Below are 20578 nucleotides of genomic sequence, written 5' to 3' on the forward strand. Positions count from 1 at the left end.
TTCCCATAATACAAGAATCCATCTGTTGTACCTGAATGAATGTCTTGATATATTTTTATTAATTTTATTAAATATTTCCCAAGTACATGTAAATAAAATTAACATTCATTTTTTAAAATAGTTTCAGATTCTCTTCCTCCTTCCAACAACTACAACACTTTTGAGATGTCAAACAATATTAATATAGATTATGTATATACATGTAAACTCATATAAAACATAAGTCCATGTTAGCCATGTTGCAAAAGAAAACACATAATAAGAAAAGTAAAGTTTAGAAAAGTATGCTTTAATCTGCCTTTAGAGTTCATCAGTTCTATCTCTGGAGGTGGATTGCATTTTTCATGATTGATCCTTTGAAATTGTTTTGTATCATTGTCTTGATCATAGTAGCTAAGTCTTTTACAGTTGGTCATGCTTAAAATATTGCTTTTACTATATACAGTGTTCTGATTCTGATACCTCACTTTGCATCAGTTCATATAAATCTTATTCAGGTTCTGAAACCACACTGCTCATTATTTGTTATAGTTTTACTGCTACTTGTTCAGTCATTCCCTAATTAATGAGAATTCCCCATATTTCCAATTCTTTGCCATCACAAAAAAGCTGCTATGAAGATTTTTGTCCAAATAGATTCCTTCCTATTTTCTTTCGTCTTTTTTGGAATATAGCTTATCAATGATATTGCTGAGTAAAGGGGTGTGCATAGTTTTATTGTCCTTTTGGCATAGTGTATGAGGGTGAGTATTGATGGTGGGGGAGGTGTTTATCAGGACCCCCATTCGATAGCTATTCAGTGGGCCAGAGCAGCTAATCACTCACCCCCACCCCAAGGAAGACCTATGGGGGAAAAAGCCCAACGCAGTTCCCAAACTGGCAAAGCTATAGTGGGGATGTTGAAGGAAGGTTTTGGGGTTCAGTTGTGACCCTATTGGGTTGGATCCCATCCTCAGAGCAGGTAAATTTGAGACACTCCTAAATTCTAGTAGCTTTGCTCTTCAAGATGGTTTTTGGTATCAGTCTTCCCCTCAGCCACAAGATCAATCTTCCTCCCCTCAAAGTAATAGCCCCAAACTACCACTAATGAACTAATAAAAATTTATTATAAGGATAAGGGAATTCAGGATAACAGGGCAAGGATTATTTGTGGATTTAGAGGAAGGAGGGTAGTGGGATAATTTCTCGATCAACTATGAACCCCACAAGAAGAGAGCAGTTCTGGTTTCTTCTGTAGCTTGGACCCAGAAACTGACTCCCCCTCTCCTCACATTATCCTATTCTTAACACTAGCTATCAAACAGGGTAATCACTGCAAGGAAGGAGTACAAGATGGATCAAGGAAGGGTCCCCCAAGTTTCCGTTCCCAATGGAGTCCGGGCCCTGAGGCCAATTATGGAGCACAATTCTTTCAGTATCTTCTTTGTTGGCAATGAAGTCAGTAGAATGGTTTGCTGTTGAAATCTCCAAGTTGCCCCTGAATTTTGGGTTCAGAAGAGCAAAATTCCTGTCCAGATCCACCCGGCCACCCACAATCATCCAAACCAAGCCTCCCCCAGAGCTTGAATGTCTTCTCAGGAGTTTTTGGCAGTTGGCCATTGGTAGTTTAGAATCTTCAGAATTTTCACCAAATTCCGTCCTTCACTTGTCCCTCCCAAATGGAACCTCCTGAGGCCAGCTTTAACTCCAATTGCCTGCTCTCCTTTGCAAAATTCAGTTCACATTGTTATGATAGTTAAAAATTATGTTCCTGAACAACTGGAGTAGTTTACAACTCCATGAACACTGCATTAGTGGACAAAGTTTCCACCTTCTCTATAGCATTTTTCATTTTTATTTTCTGTCACCTTAGCCAATATGATAGTTATAAGGTGGTATCTGAGTTTTTATAATTTATATTCCTCCAATCAATAATGATTTAGAGAAATTGATTTCTTCTTTTGAAAATTTTCTGTTCATATCTTTTAAACACTTAATAGTTGGAGAATAGCTATTTTTTAAAAATAAGTTTAGATAAGCTTCTTTATATAATAGAGAAATGAGTCATTTTCAGAGAAATTTGCTCTATATATTCTCATTCCTTTTTTCCTTCTAATTTTGGCTACATTAATTTTGTTTGTTTAAATCTTATAAATTTCACTTAAGCAATATCCATTTTATTTCTGATGATCCCCTCTATATCTGGCTTAGTCATAAACTCTTATAGATACATTTTTCCATAGTACCCTAATTTACTCATGGAATCACTCTTAATATATGTCTTTTATCCATTTTTACCCTATGTAGATATATCGTGTGAGATGTTGTTCTATGCCTACTTTCTTATCATTCACCTTTCCAGCAATTTTTGTCAGATGTCAAGTTCTTACCACAAAAGCTTGGATCTTTGGGTTTATCCAACACAAGATTACAGTAGGTATTCTCTACTGTGTATTGTATACTGAATCTATTCCACTGATCCACCACTCTATTTCTTAGCCAGTACCAGATTGTTTTGATGATTGCCACTTTGGAATACAGTTTGAAATCTAGTACTGTAAGGTCACCTTGTTTCACATTTTTAAAAAGTCAATTCCCTTGATATTCTTAACCTATTCTTTCCAGATGAATTGCGTTACTATTTTTTCTAGCTCTATAAAATTATACTTTGGTAGTTTGGTTGGCATGGCAATGAATGAGTTACTTAGATAAAATTGTAATTTTTATCATACTAGCTTAACCTACTCATGAACAAATGAAATTTCTCCAATTGTTTAGGTCTATTTGTTTGAAAAGTGTTTTATAATTGTGTTCATATAGTCTCTGGGATTGTCTTCACAGGTAGACACCCATGCAATTTTTTATTATCTGCAGTTATTTTAAATGAAATTTCTCTTTCTATCTTTTCTTGATGTTTTTCTTGGTGGGGTAGTATATAGAAATATTAATGATTTAGATAGGTTTATTTCATGTTCCATAACAATGCCAGAATTGTTAATCATTTCACCTAGTTTTTTTTTAGTAGATTCTCTATGGTTCTCTAATACCATCATATCATCTGCAAAGAGTGATAGCTTTCTTCCCTCATTACTTATTTTTTCCTTTATCTTTCTAATTAATTTTAAATCTGCCTTTCCGTAAGCCCTTATTGATTATGATTTTTATTGCATTATGGTCTGAAAAATGTGCATTTATTATTTCTGCTTTCCTACATTTGTTTGTAATATTTTTATGCCCTAGTAAATGGTCAATCTTTGTATATATGCAATATACTGCTGAAAAGAAGGTATATTGCTTTTTATCTTTATTTATTTTGCTCCAGATATCTTTTAGCTCTAATTTTTCTAACATTTCATTCACTTCCCTCACTTTTTTCTTCTTTACTTTTTGGTTCAATTTATCTAGTTCTGATAGGAGAAGGTTGAGGTCTCCCACTAGTATGGTTTTACTATCTATTTTCTCCTTAAGTTCCTTTTGTTTCTCCTTTAGAAATCTGAATGCTGTACCATTTGGTATATATATATATATATATATATATATATATATATATATATATATATATATATATATATATATAGAGAGAGAGAGAGAGAGAGAGAGAGAGAGAGAGAACTGATGTTCCTTCATTATTTATACAGCCTTTCATCAAGATGTAATTACCTTCCTGGGGGCAGCTGGGTAGCTCAGTGGATTGAGAGCCAGGCCTAGAGACAGTAGTTCTTAGGTTCAAATCTGGCCTCAGACACTTCCCAGCTGTGTGACCCTTGGCAAGTCCCTTGATCCCCATTGCCTACCCTTACCACTCTTCTGCCTTGGAGCCAATACACAGTATTGACTCCAAGATGAAAGTTAAGGGTTTAAAAAAAAAAGATGTAATTACCTTCCTTATCTCTTTTAATGAGATCTATTTTTGCTTTAGCTTTGAGATCATAATTGCTTCTCTTGCCTTCTTCACTCTGTGTATGTCTAACCTGCTGTAAGTATGTTTCTTGTAGACAACATATGGTAAGATTCGGGTTTTTAATCCATTCTGCTAGATGTTTCCTTTTTATGGATGAGTTCATTTCATTCACATTCACAGTTACGATGATTACTGTCTGTGTATTCCCCTCTATTTTGACTTCCTCTTTTGATTCTGCCTTTTCTTTTATCCCTCTTACTCTCACCTCCAACTTTTTGCTTTTAGTCAGTCTCTCCCTTTCCCCTCCCTAATGTTACTCCCCTTCCCTCCCCTCCCTTCTTTTTATTCCTTCTTACTATAATGCATTTTAAATAACCCCAACCTCTCCCTCTTTTGTATTGCTTCTCTCCCCACCAATTGGACCAATTCCAATGAGCGTAAGATTTAAGTATTACCTGTCACGAACCTCTTCCTCCCTGCCATTATATTGGTCTTCCCACCTCCCCTACATGTGCTTCTTTATGAAATATATATTTACTCAATTTTATTTCTTTTCCAATTTCTCTTAATATTATCATCCTTTTTTACCCCTAGTTTTTTTTGACATATCATCCTATACAGTTTATCACTGTAACATCTAGGTATACTTCTTCTAGCTACCCCAAAGACAATAACAATTTTTAAGAATTAGCAATATCATCTTTTCATATTGTAATACAAATAATTTGAACTTATTGGGTCCCTTAATTTTTTCCCTTTCTTAATTTCCTTTTGGTGGTTCTTTTGAATTCTGTATTTGGGCATAAAATTTTCTATTTAAGTCCAGTCTTTTCTTTAGGAATGTTTGGAAATCTTCTATTTTATTAAATGAGCAGACTTTCTCCTGTAAAAATATAGTCAGTTTTGCTGGGTAGTTGATTCTTAGTTGTAGACTCAGTTCAATTGCTTTCCAGAATATTATATTCCATGTCTTCCAGTCCTTCAATCTGGATGAAGCCAGGTCCTGTTTAATCCTGACTGTGGCTCCAATTATATCTGAATTGTTTCTCTTTAGCAGTCGTAATATCTTTAACTTGTTTTAGAAGTTCTTGACCTTGACTATAACATTCCTAGGCATTGTCATTTGGGAATTTAATGCAGGAGGTGATCTGTGGATTCTTTCAAATCACTATTTTACCTTCTTGTGGAAGAATATTGAGGCAGTTTTCTTGTATAATTTCTTGTAGAATGATGTCCAGCCTTTTCCTCTGGTCATGATTTTCTGGTAGTACAATAATCCTTAAATTGTTTCTCCTGTATCTATTTTCCAATTCTCTTGTTTCATCAGTGAGGAATTTCATATTTTCCTTACTTTTTTCATTGTTTTGATTTTATTTTATAGATTCTTGTTGACTTGGGAAGTCATTCACTTTTAATTGTTTGATTCCAATTTTTTAAAGACTGAATTTCATCCCTGACAATTTGAACTTCCTTTTCCTTTTGATCTATTTTTCTTTGTAAGTCATTGTTTTTATCTTTTATTTTCTTTGCCTCATTTTCAAGCTGGTCAATGCTGGCTTTTAAGACACTATTTTCTTGTTTTAGTTCATGTGCCTCTGCTTCCAAATTTTACTTTTTAAATTCTTTCCCCAATTTTCTTCAACCTTTCTTAATTGTTTTTAATTTTGTTTTGAGTTTTTCCAGAATCTGAGTCCCATTTGCTGGAGCTCCTGACTTTTTTCTTGGTGTTCCTTGGTCCTTCTCTTTTCCATTTCTTCTTTGTTCATAACCTGAATAGAAGCTGTTGATTGTAATTTCTTTTTTTTTTCCTTTTCCAGTTGTTTATTCATATTTCCTCTTTCTTCCCTCCCCCTTATTGGCTGTCTTCTTGCTCCTCTGTTTATTTGTTGGATCTGCGAATTTGGACTTTTCTGCTCTGAAAGGGTTTCTTCTCTGCTTAGCTAATTAACTGGATTAGGGTGATGGTGTTTACCAGTTGTATTAATGTACCCAGAGACCAGATCTTCCCCAGCTGTCAGTAGAAGCTGAAGGTGAAAGTGAAGGTGTGGAAGCTGAAAGTCACTTTCCTTTGGTCTTCCTCTCTATTCCTTTCTGCTAACTACACCCTGCATTTTGCCTGGTTATAGCCCTGAGCTTCCTGAAGTAGTGCCAAAGCACCCCATTGCAATTATAGCCTTCATCCTGGGATCCTAGTGAGCCGCAGGTCTTAGCTCAGCAGGTGGGGGAGGGGTGTCAGATCTTTCTCTTATACTGAATAATTCAACTTTATCTGCATTCCTTCAGGTTTCATCAAGCAGGAGCGACTTGTGGCTCTGCCCTACTACCGAGCCTGGCTTTCTGTCCACTCTGCACCCTGGCTCCTCTGGTTTTCTGTCACCTCTGTGAGATTAAGGCCCTCTGCCCTGTGCAGACTTCTTATTTGCATTATTGATAAACTGGAGTAAGCTAGTTGAACTGATCTACAGAATTCAATATTCCCTGAGGCCAAAATTTCCAGAGGCAGAGGCCCAACATGGAAGTATGGTGGCTGAAGCCTCCAACCTGCTCTCTTTTCTGTTTCTCTCCCCCAGCTGCCTCCTTGCCAGCTGTGGTCAGAGCCCTGAGTTTTGTATAGTTGTGGTAGTAAGGCACTCCATCCTGATTGAAGCCTTTGCCCTAAGATCTCACCAACTTCCCAAGTCTCAGCACTATGAGTGGGGGAAGTGCTCTGGGGCCTTCCTTCTTTCTTTTCCTTAAACCAATAATTCAACCTTTCCTAGCTGCTAACCTTTTAAGTTGAATCAAGAAGGAGGTTCCCTCTGCTCTGTCTTCTTCTTGGATTTGGTTTTCTGTCCCTCTTGAAGTACTTTGTTTTTGATTGGTGTGGAAGGGTTCTCACAGAGGAATCAACTTTTGCTGCTTTTCTAAGCCTCCATCTTGACTCCTCATATGAAATTGATTTCTAATATATCTAAGACTTTATATTTATACTGAATGAAATTCATTTTGTTATTCATTCAAATGCCATAGACTTTCAAGGTATTTTTGGGATCTGATAAGCATTCAAGGTATTAGCTAGGACATCTACGGGTTTTATGAGCATACCACATCCACATCATTAATAAATATTATATTTATTTAATTAGCTAAATTTATTTACATCATTATCATATTAGGTTTTACATAAATTTAATGTATATTACTTTCAATTTAATTAATAATAAATATATTAAATAATTAACAAATAACATATACAAATAAAATAAATAAAAAATAATAAAAAATTGTTAAATACTGTTGTCAAGTGTATTTTTTGATGACCTTCAAACCAAACATACTGAACCATTAACAAGTTTTCACTGGATTTGTCCATTCAACCAATTCCAAGTAATTGTATTATTATCTAATTCCATATATTTCTAAATTTTCCACAAGAATATTGAGATACTTTATTAAACATTTGCTAAATATATATGACTATATCTGAAGTATTCTACTCACATATCAACTAGTGATCCTATAATGAAAGAATATGGGTGAGAATGGTATTGTCTGTTCTTGATTAAGCCAAAAATTGGCTCCTAAAATATACTGTGTGTATGTACTATGTTTATTTTGTCTTAACCTGTGACTTCATCAATGTAAGTAATTCCTAATAGGGATACTCTGCCAAAGCACATGTAGTATTCAGTTTATAGTATGAGTTTCCTGGGACACTAAGTAGTTTACATGACTACTAGTTACATGACTAGCCCTATATCACATGTTTGGAGGCAGGCAGTGATTCCCAGGATTCCTAACTATAAAAGTAGTTCATCATTCACTATACTTTTTGCTTCTTTAAGAAAAAAAATGTATAACAATTTTTTCCTGGATATCTTAAATAATCATAGTATTGTAGACTTAGAATGTGAAGAAATTTTAGATTAATAGTCCTCTGATTTTTATAGATGAGGAACTGAGGTTTATAAGTGGTAGATTTAGGATTTGAACTAAAGATGGTAGGGCATAATAATTATAGGATTGCAGATTTGGAGCTGGGAGAAACTTATTATGCTGCCCTGTTCAATCCTTTATTTTATAGTTGAGGAAACTGAGGCCCAGAAAAGCCAAGTGACTTAATCAAAGTCACACAGTGGAAGGACTGAGAGTTGAACTGAGTTTCTCTGAATCCAAATCTGTCATTCTTTCCATTATATTCCAATCTTTCAAGTGCCTAAAAACAAGGGGATATAAAGGTGCCCTTTACTTCTCTTACTTTGAAATTCCAGAGAACCTTGAAGATCTTGATAATATCTTCATAAAGTCAATCAATAGTCTTCATTTATATGAACACAATATACCACTCTGTTTTCAGTTCCATTTATAACACAAGATCTTGAAAAGAACCTTCAGAAAGTAATTTGTATATGATATGATGAATTTTAATGGTTCTTACGTATGAAAGATTTAAAAGAACCATATATAGTGTTGCATTATTTATAAAGGATATGGAAGGTATGAAGCTGCATGTTATGGAATAAATTGAAATGTAACTAAGGTAGAACCCCTGGAAAAAGACTTTCTTTTAGTATTTCTTCAAAAGGAAGATGGGCCCAAAGTGTTGGCTACCAGCTGATTCATCTTTTAACTCATAAAAACTCATAAGGAATGTATTCTGTGGCCTTGGGAAGTTGTGACTGACATCATCACAAGAAATAAGCACACTGATAAAGTCACCATCAATAGGTTTTCATTACATTTTTATTCTTCATTAATTTATGAGGGAGAAATGTGGTACATTTTTTTATGGAGGAGTGTAGATGGAAGCTACCCGGAGGATTAAATCTTCTTCCTAAAGCCAATAGCTGTAGTCTGAGCATATTGGCAAAGATAGTTGTATACTTTTTTTGGTGGGGGTTTCCCCTAGTCTACATCTCCAGAAATTGGTAACAAGGGTCAAGAAGGGACAGCTAAAGGCTGTTTTCCATCATTATTATGACTTCAGAGGATCTCCTTTTACAATATAGCTTAGGACCTACAATAATTGATTTAGCTGATAAATCCTAGACTTGGGATTTCATTGGCACTGAATGTTCCCAGTTTAGAAACTACTCCTAATGCAGATAGGCATAGTGTCCCATTTAGAATGTAGGGAATTACCTAAGTGACTTCCTTATAGTAACAAATCCAGTTCATGTCAGAAGTAGGACCTGAATTTATCTATCTGGTTTCCTTCTATCTCTTTAACCACTAAGCTGATTTCTATAGAGGATTAACCAAAATAAAATTTAGAGAAATAATAGGGAAAGGAACTGACACATGAAAATTTGAGAAAATATTTTTAATTGCTCCTTGTGGAGAAAGAAAGGAGGAACCAAAGAAAAAAATTCACTTAAGGAAGGCACTTCATAACTTTGTATTTTTAATATTTTCCTTTTGTTATTCTGGATTAACAAACACTAAATAAAATGAATATTTCTATACACAAAGTCCAATATGGGGGTGGGAAGGTTGCATGTAAAATTGTAAACTTCTATATACTTTGTTTTTTATGTATATAATAAATTTAGTACATAAAATCTGCCTGCTTGTTTGTATTATCTTCTTGTCTTCCTTCTCTCTTCTTTTTTTATGGTTAAAAATGTTTCAAGAACTCTCTCCCTCTATACTCTAATGGAAAAATAAAAATGAAAACAAATCTTGAAAAAAACTGCATTGTCAAGAAAAATAGATTCCCACATGAATGTGAATGAAATTACTTTATTTCTGCACACAAAAGAGGTTGTCTTGGCAAGAAGAAACAATCTTTCATATGAGATGAGGTGGGGAAGGGCTTCTATGTGACATGAGATGAAGAATAGAGGAGAAGTTTAACTTTTTGGCAAAAGGCTTCGTTTTGTTCAGGTCATATATGAGTCAAGGTTCTCATCTGAAATATTATGGGGACCATAGTTGGTTTTAGGAGAGATTAAAGGGGTTAGAAAAGTCTCTGTGGTCATTTGAATAGAGAATTAATTGAGAGAGTATAAAAGGATTGCCTTTATGCACTGAGGGCCCAATTGAGATTATATCACAAATTTGTAGTGACTCTAGACAGGTTTTATTTTTCTCCTCTAGCTTTATTCAGTAATACATGAATACGAGTAAAGGAAGGAAATATGCATTTTTAAGTGCTTTCTCTGCTTGGCACTATGCTGAGCACTTTTCAGATATCTCTTTTGATTCTCATTAGAATCCTAGGAGATAGGTGTTATTATAATCCCCATTTTACAGCTGAGGAAATTAAAGCAAATAGACATTAGATGACATGTCTGGCATTACACAATTAATAAATGTCTAAGGTCATATATGAACTCAGATTTTCCAGGGCTTTATCCACTGTACCACTTAGCTCCATTATTTTCTGGGAGTAATCCAAGGCTGAAGCTTGGCAAGGAATGACCAGGGATAGGAGAAGTTTACAAAGAACTCAACTATAGAGGCTAGTATAAAAGTTAAACTGTTACAAGATGTCAAGATTGTGAAAGTAAGAGAATGTATTCACTGAAGGGGTGATGACCTAGTAAGAAACTAAAGGATGGATAATGAGGATGAAGAACAAGGGTAGGCGTCATAAGGTGGAAGAAATAATTGAATTATAAAAGATTATAATCAGACAAAGAAGTGTCAGTCCATAAAAATGGAGTTAGATCACTTCTGGGTGAAAAAAAATGAAGGTTGTGATTATCTCTGTAAATAGGTTATTTTGTGATGAACTATGAAGTAACATGTTTTTGAGGGAGTATCAGCAACTATGGGAAGTCTCCTAGTATGAGGACCAGAGTTGAAGAGAGAATCTACATATCCAACCCCAACCTCTTTCCTGATCTCTGTTCACACATCTTCAACTACCTTTTGGATGACTCAAACCAGATGTCCTATAGATATCTTAAACTCACCAAATCCTTTTTCAAATTTCTATATTACACTTTAAGGTACAGAGCTCTAGTCACTCAGGCTTGCATTCTACACAGCATCCTCATCTCCTTACTCTCTCATCCTATTTATACTCAATCAATGGTCCAGTCCAGTTAGTACTACCTAAACAATATCTTTATCCCTTCTCTCCTTTGACACTATAACCACCCTAGTACATATTCTCTTCACCTCGTACATGGACTATTACAATATCTTATCTTGCTAGTTGGTCTGTCTTCCTCAAGCCTTTCATCATTCCAACTTATCCTCCACTCAGTGGTCAAATTGATTTTCCTAAAACACAGGTCTAGCCCTATCTATCACCTCCCATTCTGTAAACTCTATTGGTCCCCTATTTCCTGAAAGAGTAAATATGAAATTAGTAGACTTTCAGAGCCTTTTATTGTCAAGCCCCTTTTTACCCTTTTAGTCTTCTATTCACATTCATATATTCTATGATTTAGTGTTACTATTCCTCATACACAACACTCTCCACTCTAAATGTTTTCACTGGCTTTCCCCTACATCCCAAATTGTCACGTGCTTCTCTATCTCCTGGTTTCCCTGATTCCTTTCAAGTCTCAAATTCCCATGTTCTATAAGAAGTATTTCCTAATCCTTATTTTAGTGTTTCTATAAATATCATCTACTTCATTAGACTTCGAACCTCTTCAGCAGTAACTAGATTTTGTTGTTTTGTATTTTGTATTTTTTTCTTTTTTATGCCCAATGTTTTGCACAGTGTTTGGTACACAGTAGTTACTTGATAAATGCTAATTCACTCTATGGCTTGTTTGGCACTGAAATCTTTGAGAAAGAAAGGAAATTGTTCTGGGGGTCTGTTAAGTCACCAAAATTTCAATGTGATGATAAATGTGGATAGAATGAACCTGAAAGGAAGAGAAGGAGCAATATATTTACTAGGCAAGACGGTGACCTGCCAATTATCTTTTTCCAATAATTAGTAAACAAGTTCTGAACTTCAAGATTCCCTATTTATTTTTTTTCCAATTTAAGGTTCTTCTGTTGAGTTTGTACAAACGACTGGTTGGGGGAAAGGTACATAAATAATCTTTGCCTTGGATGCAAAATCATTGTCTTTCTTAGCTTTTTCATATCAAATGAACTTCCTCACCATCTTTATGTGATCTAGAGTGATTCACAGGCTTCTGAAAAGGACCCATTCTCAAACAGGTTTGAATGTAGCATGAGTTTGATTATCCCTTTTGTTTCATTGCCTTTACAACTTCTGCAAATTATAACTAGAAAGTAAGAGCTGAGGGTAACAAAGTTCAGAGTTGGTCAAGGGTGGTATGGTGGTCTATTTCCCAGCATGTTACAATAAATGATCACTTATCAGAATTTAATGCTTGCTTATATATATTGTTTTATCCTTTAGACTGTAAGCTCTTTGAATGCAGGGTTATAATTCTTCCTTTTATTTATTTCTTTAGCTCTTTGCACAGGACCTGGCACCTAGTAAATACTTCATAAATGATTTTTCATTCATTCATTCAGGCAGTCAGTCTATCTATCAGGTGCATATACTTGTAAAACTCCCTTTGGCTTAGTAATGTTTTGGACCATACATCCTGTCTATTAATAAATTTGATATATATTAACAAAAATTAAGTGTCTGTGTCAAACAGAGAGATACAAATATGAAAAAAGAAAGATAATCTCTTCCCTCAATCATCAAGATTTTGTTATAGTCTAATGGGGGAAAGACAATATGCAAAAGAAAACTGAAAGGTATAGTGGTGGAGAAAAGGTACCAGAGTGGGAAAGTGGGTAGGGAGAAGTCAAGGAAATCCAAAATGATCACTGCTGAAGAAACGAAAGTAGCATAAAGCGAATGTTGCCAGAAGGGAAATGAAGAGATATCTGAGGCAGTATCTCTCCCTTCTCCACTCATTAAATGTAAGGTGAGGAGTCCTGTCTCCATCCTCCAATCAGAGGGGCAGAGGATACTGACAAGGTAGGTATGTATACCAAGAGGATTTCCCATGATGAATTTAGTGGTGGTGTGGTGAAGTCAGCTTTCAAGATGAGAACTTACAGAAAAATGAAAGAAAGTTTTTAAAATAAGAAAATTATATGTGTCTGCACAAAAGGAGTTGGTATTCAAGTGATAATTATTATTTCCCAGGTATCCATACTAAGCATTATATATTAATTTTTTAACCCTTACTTTCTGTCTTAGAATCCATACTAGCAATCAGTTCTGAGAATCCATACTAGTAATCAGTTCTGAGACAGAAGAATGGGAAGGGCTGGGCAAATAGAATTAAATGACTTTTCCAGGGTCACACAGTTAAGGAGTGTCTGAGGCCAATTTTGAATACAGGACCTTCCATCTTTAAGCCTGGCTCTCTACCCACACTGAGTCAACCTAGCTTCCTGGAGTATTATATACTCTTGATTCTCTAACAATAGTCTATCTTAGCATTTAGATTTTTATTTGTATATTATTCAATAATGTCATGTAATCTCCCTGACCTGACATTTTCTCCTTTGTTGATTGCTATTCTTTCATACTTTCTCATGGTGTAAAATGCTTGTCCATGTTCTTTTATAAAAACTCCATTAAAGGTTTATGTAATACTTCAGGAGTTTTTCTACAGTTTTTGAATGTGGAGGCCAGATACAAATACAAGCTATTTATCTGTTCATTACATAACCAGCATACTTTATTTTCCTACTGTAAGGGTTAAATGTAGGAATTTGACAAAGTGAGGAGAGCAGTTTAATAAAAACTTTGCTGTATGACCCTGGGCAAGTCACTTGACCCCCATTGCCCACCCTTACCAATCTTCCACCTATGAGACAATACACCGAAGTACAAGGGTTTAAAAAAAACTTTGTTTAATTTAGAAAGAAGTACTGATGGAAAGAAAAGAGAAAAAAGAGATTATTAATCTTATAACCTCTAAATCTACCTAAACTAAGTCTCACTAATAAATAATTCCTAATAACTACCTAAATTTTCCTACTACTACCTCTAACTGTCTTCTTAGACAGGTTCTTCTGCCTGGCACACTATGCCTAATCTACTTTATCTGTAAAATATTCCCTAACTCCTAAAACAATAGACAGCCAACTGTCATCAGACAGCTGCCAGCAGCCCCTTGCCTGAGAGCCAGACCTCCTGCCCTCTAGAGATCTTAGAGGCAAAAAGCCCCCTTCCCTCAGCAGCTGCTTCCTTCATCTCCTCACTGACCAAAGTCTGTTTTACCAAAAACTTTCCTTCCAGAAAACCATTCCTCCATCCTCTCCTCAGTGTCCCGGTCTCTTTGGTAACGGAATCTTCAGCTCTGGCTCACTACTCACTGAACCTGTCAGTTCTCTGATCCACTGAGAAACCCTGCTCTCTCTCCTCTCAAACTAGACAGGGGGAGAGATTAAGAAAATCCCTTTAACACTACCATATATGTCCTTGATAATATATTTTAATATGCTCCTTCACATAAGTCACTAGTGATAATATGATGAGATGAATAACAAGAAGCAATGCAAACTTTGAAAGATTTTCTGTGTAAAATATACAAGTTCATTTGAAACAATTGAGAGAATGTCATTAGAACAGACTATGTCTAGTTGAATGAAACATTTTTGAAAACAAACTCGATTAAAGCACAGTACTTTAATTGATTTTTTTCTATTTCCCACTGCACTCTACTTAATTTATTTACTTGGAGAAATTTGTCTTTTTCTAGAATGCTTAACAATTTTTGCATAATTTATTTTCTTCAAGATGTTTTATTACCAATTACAAGCCTTTTCTTCCCTTCTCATTCTCCCTGATCCCCATTTTTTCAATATATACATTTTTATTCTTTTCCTTTAAAAGAGGAAATGCATTACTTTTCTGTTTCTGTGCTATCACTTTTCTCCCTATGGTCTCCTTTACTTAAATCTTTTCTAATATCTGTTTTCTGTGTTTTCTTATGTATGCTTAGTACTCAGACCATAGATTCATAGAGTTTAAGCTGAAAGGATCCTCTATGGCCATCTAATTTAACTTGACCTTGGTCCCAAGTGACAAAAATAGGATTTGAAGCCATGTTCTTTGAATGGTATTTCTATTGTTTACTGTTCTTTTTGTTAGTTTCCTAAAATAATCTTTTCCTTTCCCACATTCACTCACCTTTCAGGAAATTTCCATTTTAGGAGTTCTATCCTATTTGTATGACCTCAGAAATAGTTTTCCTTTTGGCATATGAAAGAAGACAGGTAATAAATTAGGCATAAGCTTAATAACAAAATGACCATCTTTCCATTAGCATTTATATCTAATAGTTTTAATTCTATAACTGCCCAGAAAAATCAAAGTAAGTCATGCATTTGTTTGTTCCATATATGGGCTTATTTTCTTGTTAGAGGATTTTATGATTATGAAATATTTACAAAGATTGACTAAATTAGTGTTTTTTTTTAGCTTATGAGAGGTTGAAGTCACTTCACAGACCCATGATCAAATCTTTAATCTTGGAAGGGAGTAAATTGAACTTAATTTTGAGGAAAGCATTGAAACTATACTTTCAAAATTTGGAGCCTTTGAAGAGTGCATTTTGAAGTTTACCCCAAATTTTAGAAAAAAAAGATAACATTTCCCCACTAGACCAATACACTCCAACTGAAAGCATTGTATTAAGTAGACGAGACAATCAGAAGTATGATTCAGAGTTTATATCTCTCAGGTTTCCTCTCTTTTTGAAATGGATATATGCACACATACGTACACACAGATAAAACATATAAATGTATTTAATTCCAGGACTCTCTTTTCCATGAGGAGTGGGGTAAAGTTAACATGAATGGGGGGAGGGATAGCTCTTCAATTTTCCTCAAATCCTCTTTGAGTCAATGAGTCTCTATTCTCCTGCAAATCACCTGTTTTCTTGGTAGAGCTGAGTTACTTTGATCCCAGTAGAACTCTTTCATTCTGCAAATTTTATATATATATATACTTTCTTTGATTCCTATTTGCTACATATTAGAATAAATAGATTTTGTCGTTAAGTGCTATGTGTCTTCATTGTTGAACTGGTTTTCAGTGGGAAAAGGGTCAAGCTTGATTAAAAACTTCAGGTCCTGCTTCTTCCAATAATCAAACCTTGATCATAAGTAAACAAGAAAATCACATCCCCACCTATTTAATATTTAATATTTAAGGAAGCAGATGCAATTCTAGCCCAATATTCCATCTCTCTAAAGAGGAGCAAAGGGACCCACCACTAACCTCTACCTCCTTTTTCTCTCCTCCTGGCAGGAATTAAAGCCTCCATTGATGAAGGATCAAGGGAGAAGANACACTTTCTCTCTGCACATTTTATATATATATATATATATATATATATATATATATATATATATATATATATATATATACTTTCTTTGATTCCTATTTGCTACATATTAGAATAAATAGATTTTGTGGTTAAGTGCTATGTGTCTTCATTGTTGAACTGGTTTTCAGTGGGAAAAGGGTCAAGCCTTGATTAAAAACTTCAGGTCCTGCTTCTTCCAATAATCAAACCTTGATCATAAGTAAACAAGAAAATCACATCCCCACCTATTTAATATTTAATATTTAAGGAAGCAGATGCAATTTTAGCCCAATATTCCATCTCTCTAAAGAGGAGCAAAGGGACCCACCACTAACCTCTACCTCCTTTTTCTCTCCTCCTGGCAGGAATTAAAGCCTCCATTGATGAAGGATCAAGGGAGAAGAGGCTAGATCTATATTGCTTCCCTTTGAGCCACATGATGATATCCTATTCCCCATGTGAGGTATGTTGCATGCCCTCATTAAAGATAGATAAACATATTTATTTATATTTAAAAAAATACATCTTCCCATGCATCATGGGAAGAATGAGATTCTATAACTTTATATAATAAGGGCTCTTTATCTATTAATCTATGTATTCACTTTTTCTTCTACACTTTTTCTTACATGATTCATTCCTGTTTGGATAAAATCAGCTCCATCTCTTCAATTTCTATCTGATGACTCAGTGCCAACAATAGTTGCTGCTAACTTCATTCAAGCCACCAGAAATGAGTTGATAGTTACCTGTGGTCAAAGAGAGAGGAATTTTGAGACACATAACGAGCTCTAGAAATATATAAAAGACAAATTCTGTTGAGGAGAAATGCTCTATGTCACATAGTCATAATGGCTAGCAACAGGAGGGAACATCAATCCTAGTGAGATCACAGAAACATTGAATACTACCAGATGGCCCAGTGGATAGAGTACTGGACAAGGAATCAGAAAGTCCTGAATTCAAATCCTGCCTCATACATTTACTAGCTGTGAAGCCACAGACAAATCACTGACACTGCCTGCCTCAATTTTAATCATATTAGTTACCTATCTCCAAGAGATAATTTAGGAATAAAATAAGATATTACATATAAAGTGCTATGCAAAATTGTAAGCACCATATAAATTTTAGCTATTATTATTTTATTATGCCCCAAAATTTTATCCTGACTTTATAGAAGCACACAATCTGATGATAAAAAGGTTGAAACTGTGCTTGATAAACTTGAGGGAAAAACCCAGATAGAAAAGGTGGGCTTAATTGATTAGATAATATTTTTGACTTATTATTCTGACCAAGATCTTATCTAGAATGTACATTGAATAATCTTAAAGATGTTGACAAGATTTACAAAATGAATGAAGACCATTTATAATATTCACAGAGACATATATAAATATATGTATACAAACACATATATAGATATTGTATATATGTATATTTATGTGTAAATATATGTGTGCGTACACATATACATACACATACATACATAATTACTGGATGTAAGTTCAAATTGTGGCTTTTCCAACCTTCTACTAGTTTGATTCAAGATAAACCACTTAACTATTATAAATCTTAGTTTCTTTAAATGTGAAGTAAGTTAGAATTAGATGATCTCAAAAGTTCCTTATAAAAATCTTATGATTCTGTGATGGTTTATCCCATTTTTTCCTTTCATCAAAGGAAGATACATTTGGGTAAACTCATGAAAATCAGCACATTTTAGTAAATAATGAACTGGCCTAGAATTCATCTAGGCTTGGGTTCGAGCAACCTTTTTGGCCATGAGAGCCATAAACGCCACATTTTAAAAAATGTAAGTTGGTGAGAGCCGTACAGTGCTCACAGTGCGCTCCTGTAACAGCGCCTGAAAAAAAAAATGGACTTTATGGCTCCTGCAGAAAGAGCCATATCTGGCCCTCAAAAGAGCCAGATATGGCTCGAGAGCCATATGTTGCCGACCCCTGCTATAGGACTATAAATTAGAGGTGACTTTATTTTTCATTGGTTGTAGGAGTTTTCATATAGTTTTCATATAGAGAATACTTATAAAATCAAGACCGTACTAAAAACATAAAATAAATGACAGGGAATTTGAATGTGGTATCACTAAAGCTTTAGTACACATCTTGTAAAAAATACATTTTTTTAAACTGAAAAATCAAATTAGCCCCATAAATAAAGTAATAGTCTCTTTGTCTGGGTTTTTAAATTCCCATGAAGGAGGCAATTTGCATTCATTTTGAGACTTGTTGTGATGTTAACAGTTAAAAAAAAACAGAAGAAAATATTATTACCTTTATGTGATTAAAAAAAAATTAGCCAACATCACCAAAATCCATATGTATTATGACACTTATGTATGATAGGCATGAATCTTAGGCATTTAATAAATCTATTTCCAACAAGTGGCTCCATATTGCTAATAAAAATCTTATTTGACATAAACTAGAGGACATGCTGTTTTACTATGCTAAACATGTGCCTGGAATATGAAGATCTATCAAATAATCCAGGGCCTACTCACTTCAAGTTATTTGTTTAGAAATAAATTATAGATACTATAAGACAGATCTGGAAAGCCTATTTAGAAATTACAGAGTACTATCAAGGTAACTTCAACACTTATGAACACAGATTATAGTTTAATTTCTTTTTAATTTAAAGATGGGACTTTTAATTGAATGAAATTCAACAAATATTTATTAAATGACTACTAAATGGAATGTAGTAAACAGGGCACTGTGAATGCAATTACAAAAATTAAACAATTCCTGCCTTGTAAGAACTATTTTACTCGAGTCATTTTAATGTTCAAAAAATGGAAATATACAGCACCTACAAGGTAATTTTAAGAGGGAAACATTATTAATAAGTAGGGGAGCAAACAAACTCTAATTAAAAGGCATTATTTGAATGTTACTTTAAAGAAATCTAGGGATTCTACAAAGTGGATATGAGCAAATGAGGCATTCCAGATCTGTAGTTTGCAAAGGCATGAAAGAAGAATGTTAAATGATTGGTCTGGAAAATAACTAGCAGATCAATCTGTCATGGAGAGTCTTTGAAGAGAATTGGTAGAAAATGACTGGCAAAATGGGTTGGATCTCTACTATGTGCCAAAATTAGTATTTATCTCTTGAGACCTCTGAAAATAAAGGGGAAATGGAGCAAAATACTTGGATAGGACTAAGTCTGGATGCCATTATTAGATATGCCATAGAAAGGAGAATAAAATTGGAGAACTATTCAATTTCTCAGAAGAGGAAATATCTGGAAGAAATATTGGGAAATGTACTTAGGGTCCAAGATGATGTTTAAACTTTTAAAAGTGAATTTGATATTTTAATGTAAGGATAAAGCTAGTCTTGTGTATTGCTAAAACTTAGGGGAATTAGACTTATTCCTTTCATAAAAAGGAGAGAAAAACTAGCACTGAATGTCAAAAAAATGTTCCTAAAGGAAAACCTATGAACCTAAGGAACAGGTATTATTAAAGAACATAAGGATAAGCATAAACTAATTAAAAAATAAAGGAAATGATATCATTACATGAATATAATATAGATTGATTATTCAGATAGAAGTGGATAAGTTTCTTATATAGGTTTCCAAATTGCCATAGAGACAAGAAATGATAATGATAGAGGATTCCTGTTATTCAGACTTTGCTCTAAGCCCCTTTCCATTAAAAGCAGATCACCTGGAAATTATTATAATTTTTTCCTTTAGACATTTTTACCTCTTTAAAAGTGGGGAAATGGTTAGAGGAATGTCATAAATGCATTGATTCTTATCTGCAAGGAAGAGGTGGTGGTTGAAGAGAAAGCAAAAGAAACCTTGGGAGAAAGTGAGTAGATAATTTTAGGCCTGGTCAGACTTAAGAATGGAAATCTTGGGGGAAAAATCACGTGTGCCTTAGATTTTAGGAGAAAAGATATTTTAAAATTCAAAGGAAAGGTAAATGGAATCTCAATTGAGAAAAAAAAGGGAGAGAATTCTTAACTACATTGATGAAGATTCAAAGAGCTCTGTGGTGAGGTCAGATTTTGAAAGGATTTCTAACCAAAAAATCATATAATTAACAAAGAACTCAAAAAAAATAAATATACATAGAAAACTTAAATTCCATTTCTTGGAAATTATATATTTTTTAGCCCACAAATTATGAATTGAAACTAAGATGGCAAATCATGTTTCTTTATTTTACTCAAAATATGGTTTCTTGCTAAATACACTGGGGCAGAGTATACATGACTCTAGTTACAGATTGCCAGTAAGTAACTAATTAAATACCTACATACACTTCAATTTATGGCTTTGGGTAACTCATTTAATTTTGAGTCTCAAATTTAATGTAAGCAAAATGACAGGTTTGAGACCATATATATGATCACTAAGTCTCCTTCCATTTCTAATTTTCTATGATATTATGGAGCTATTTTGA

This window comes from Gracilinanus agilis, chromosome 1 (genome assembly GCF_016433145.1).
Source record: "Gracilinanus agilis isolate LMUSP501 chromosome 1, AgileGrace, whole genome shotgun sequence".
Classification (NCBI taxonomy): domain Eukaryota; kingdom Metazoa; phylum Chordata; class Mammalia; order Didelphimorphia; family Didelphidae; genus Gracilinanus; species Gracilinanus agilis.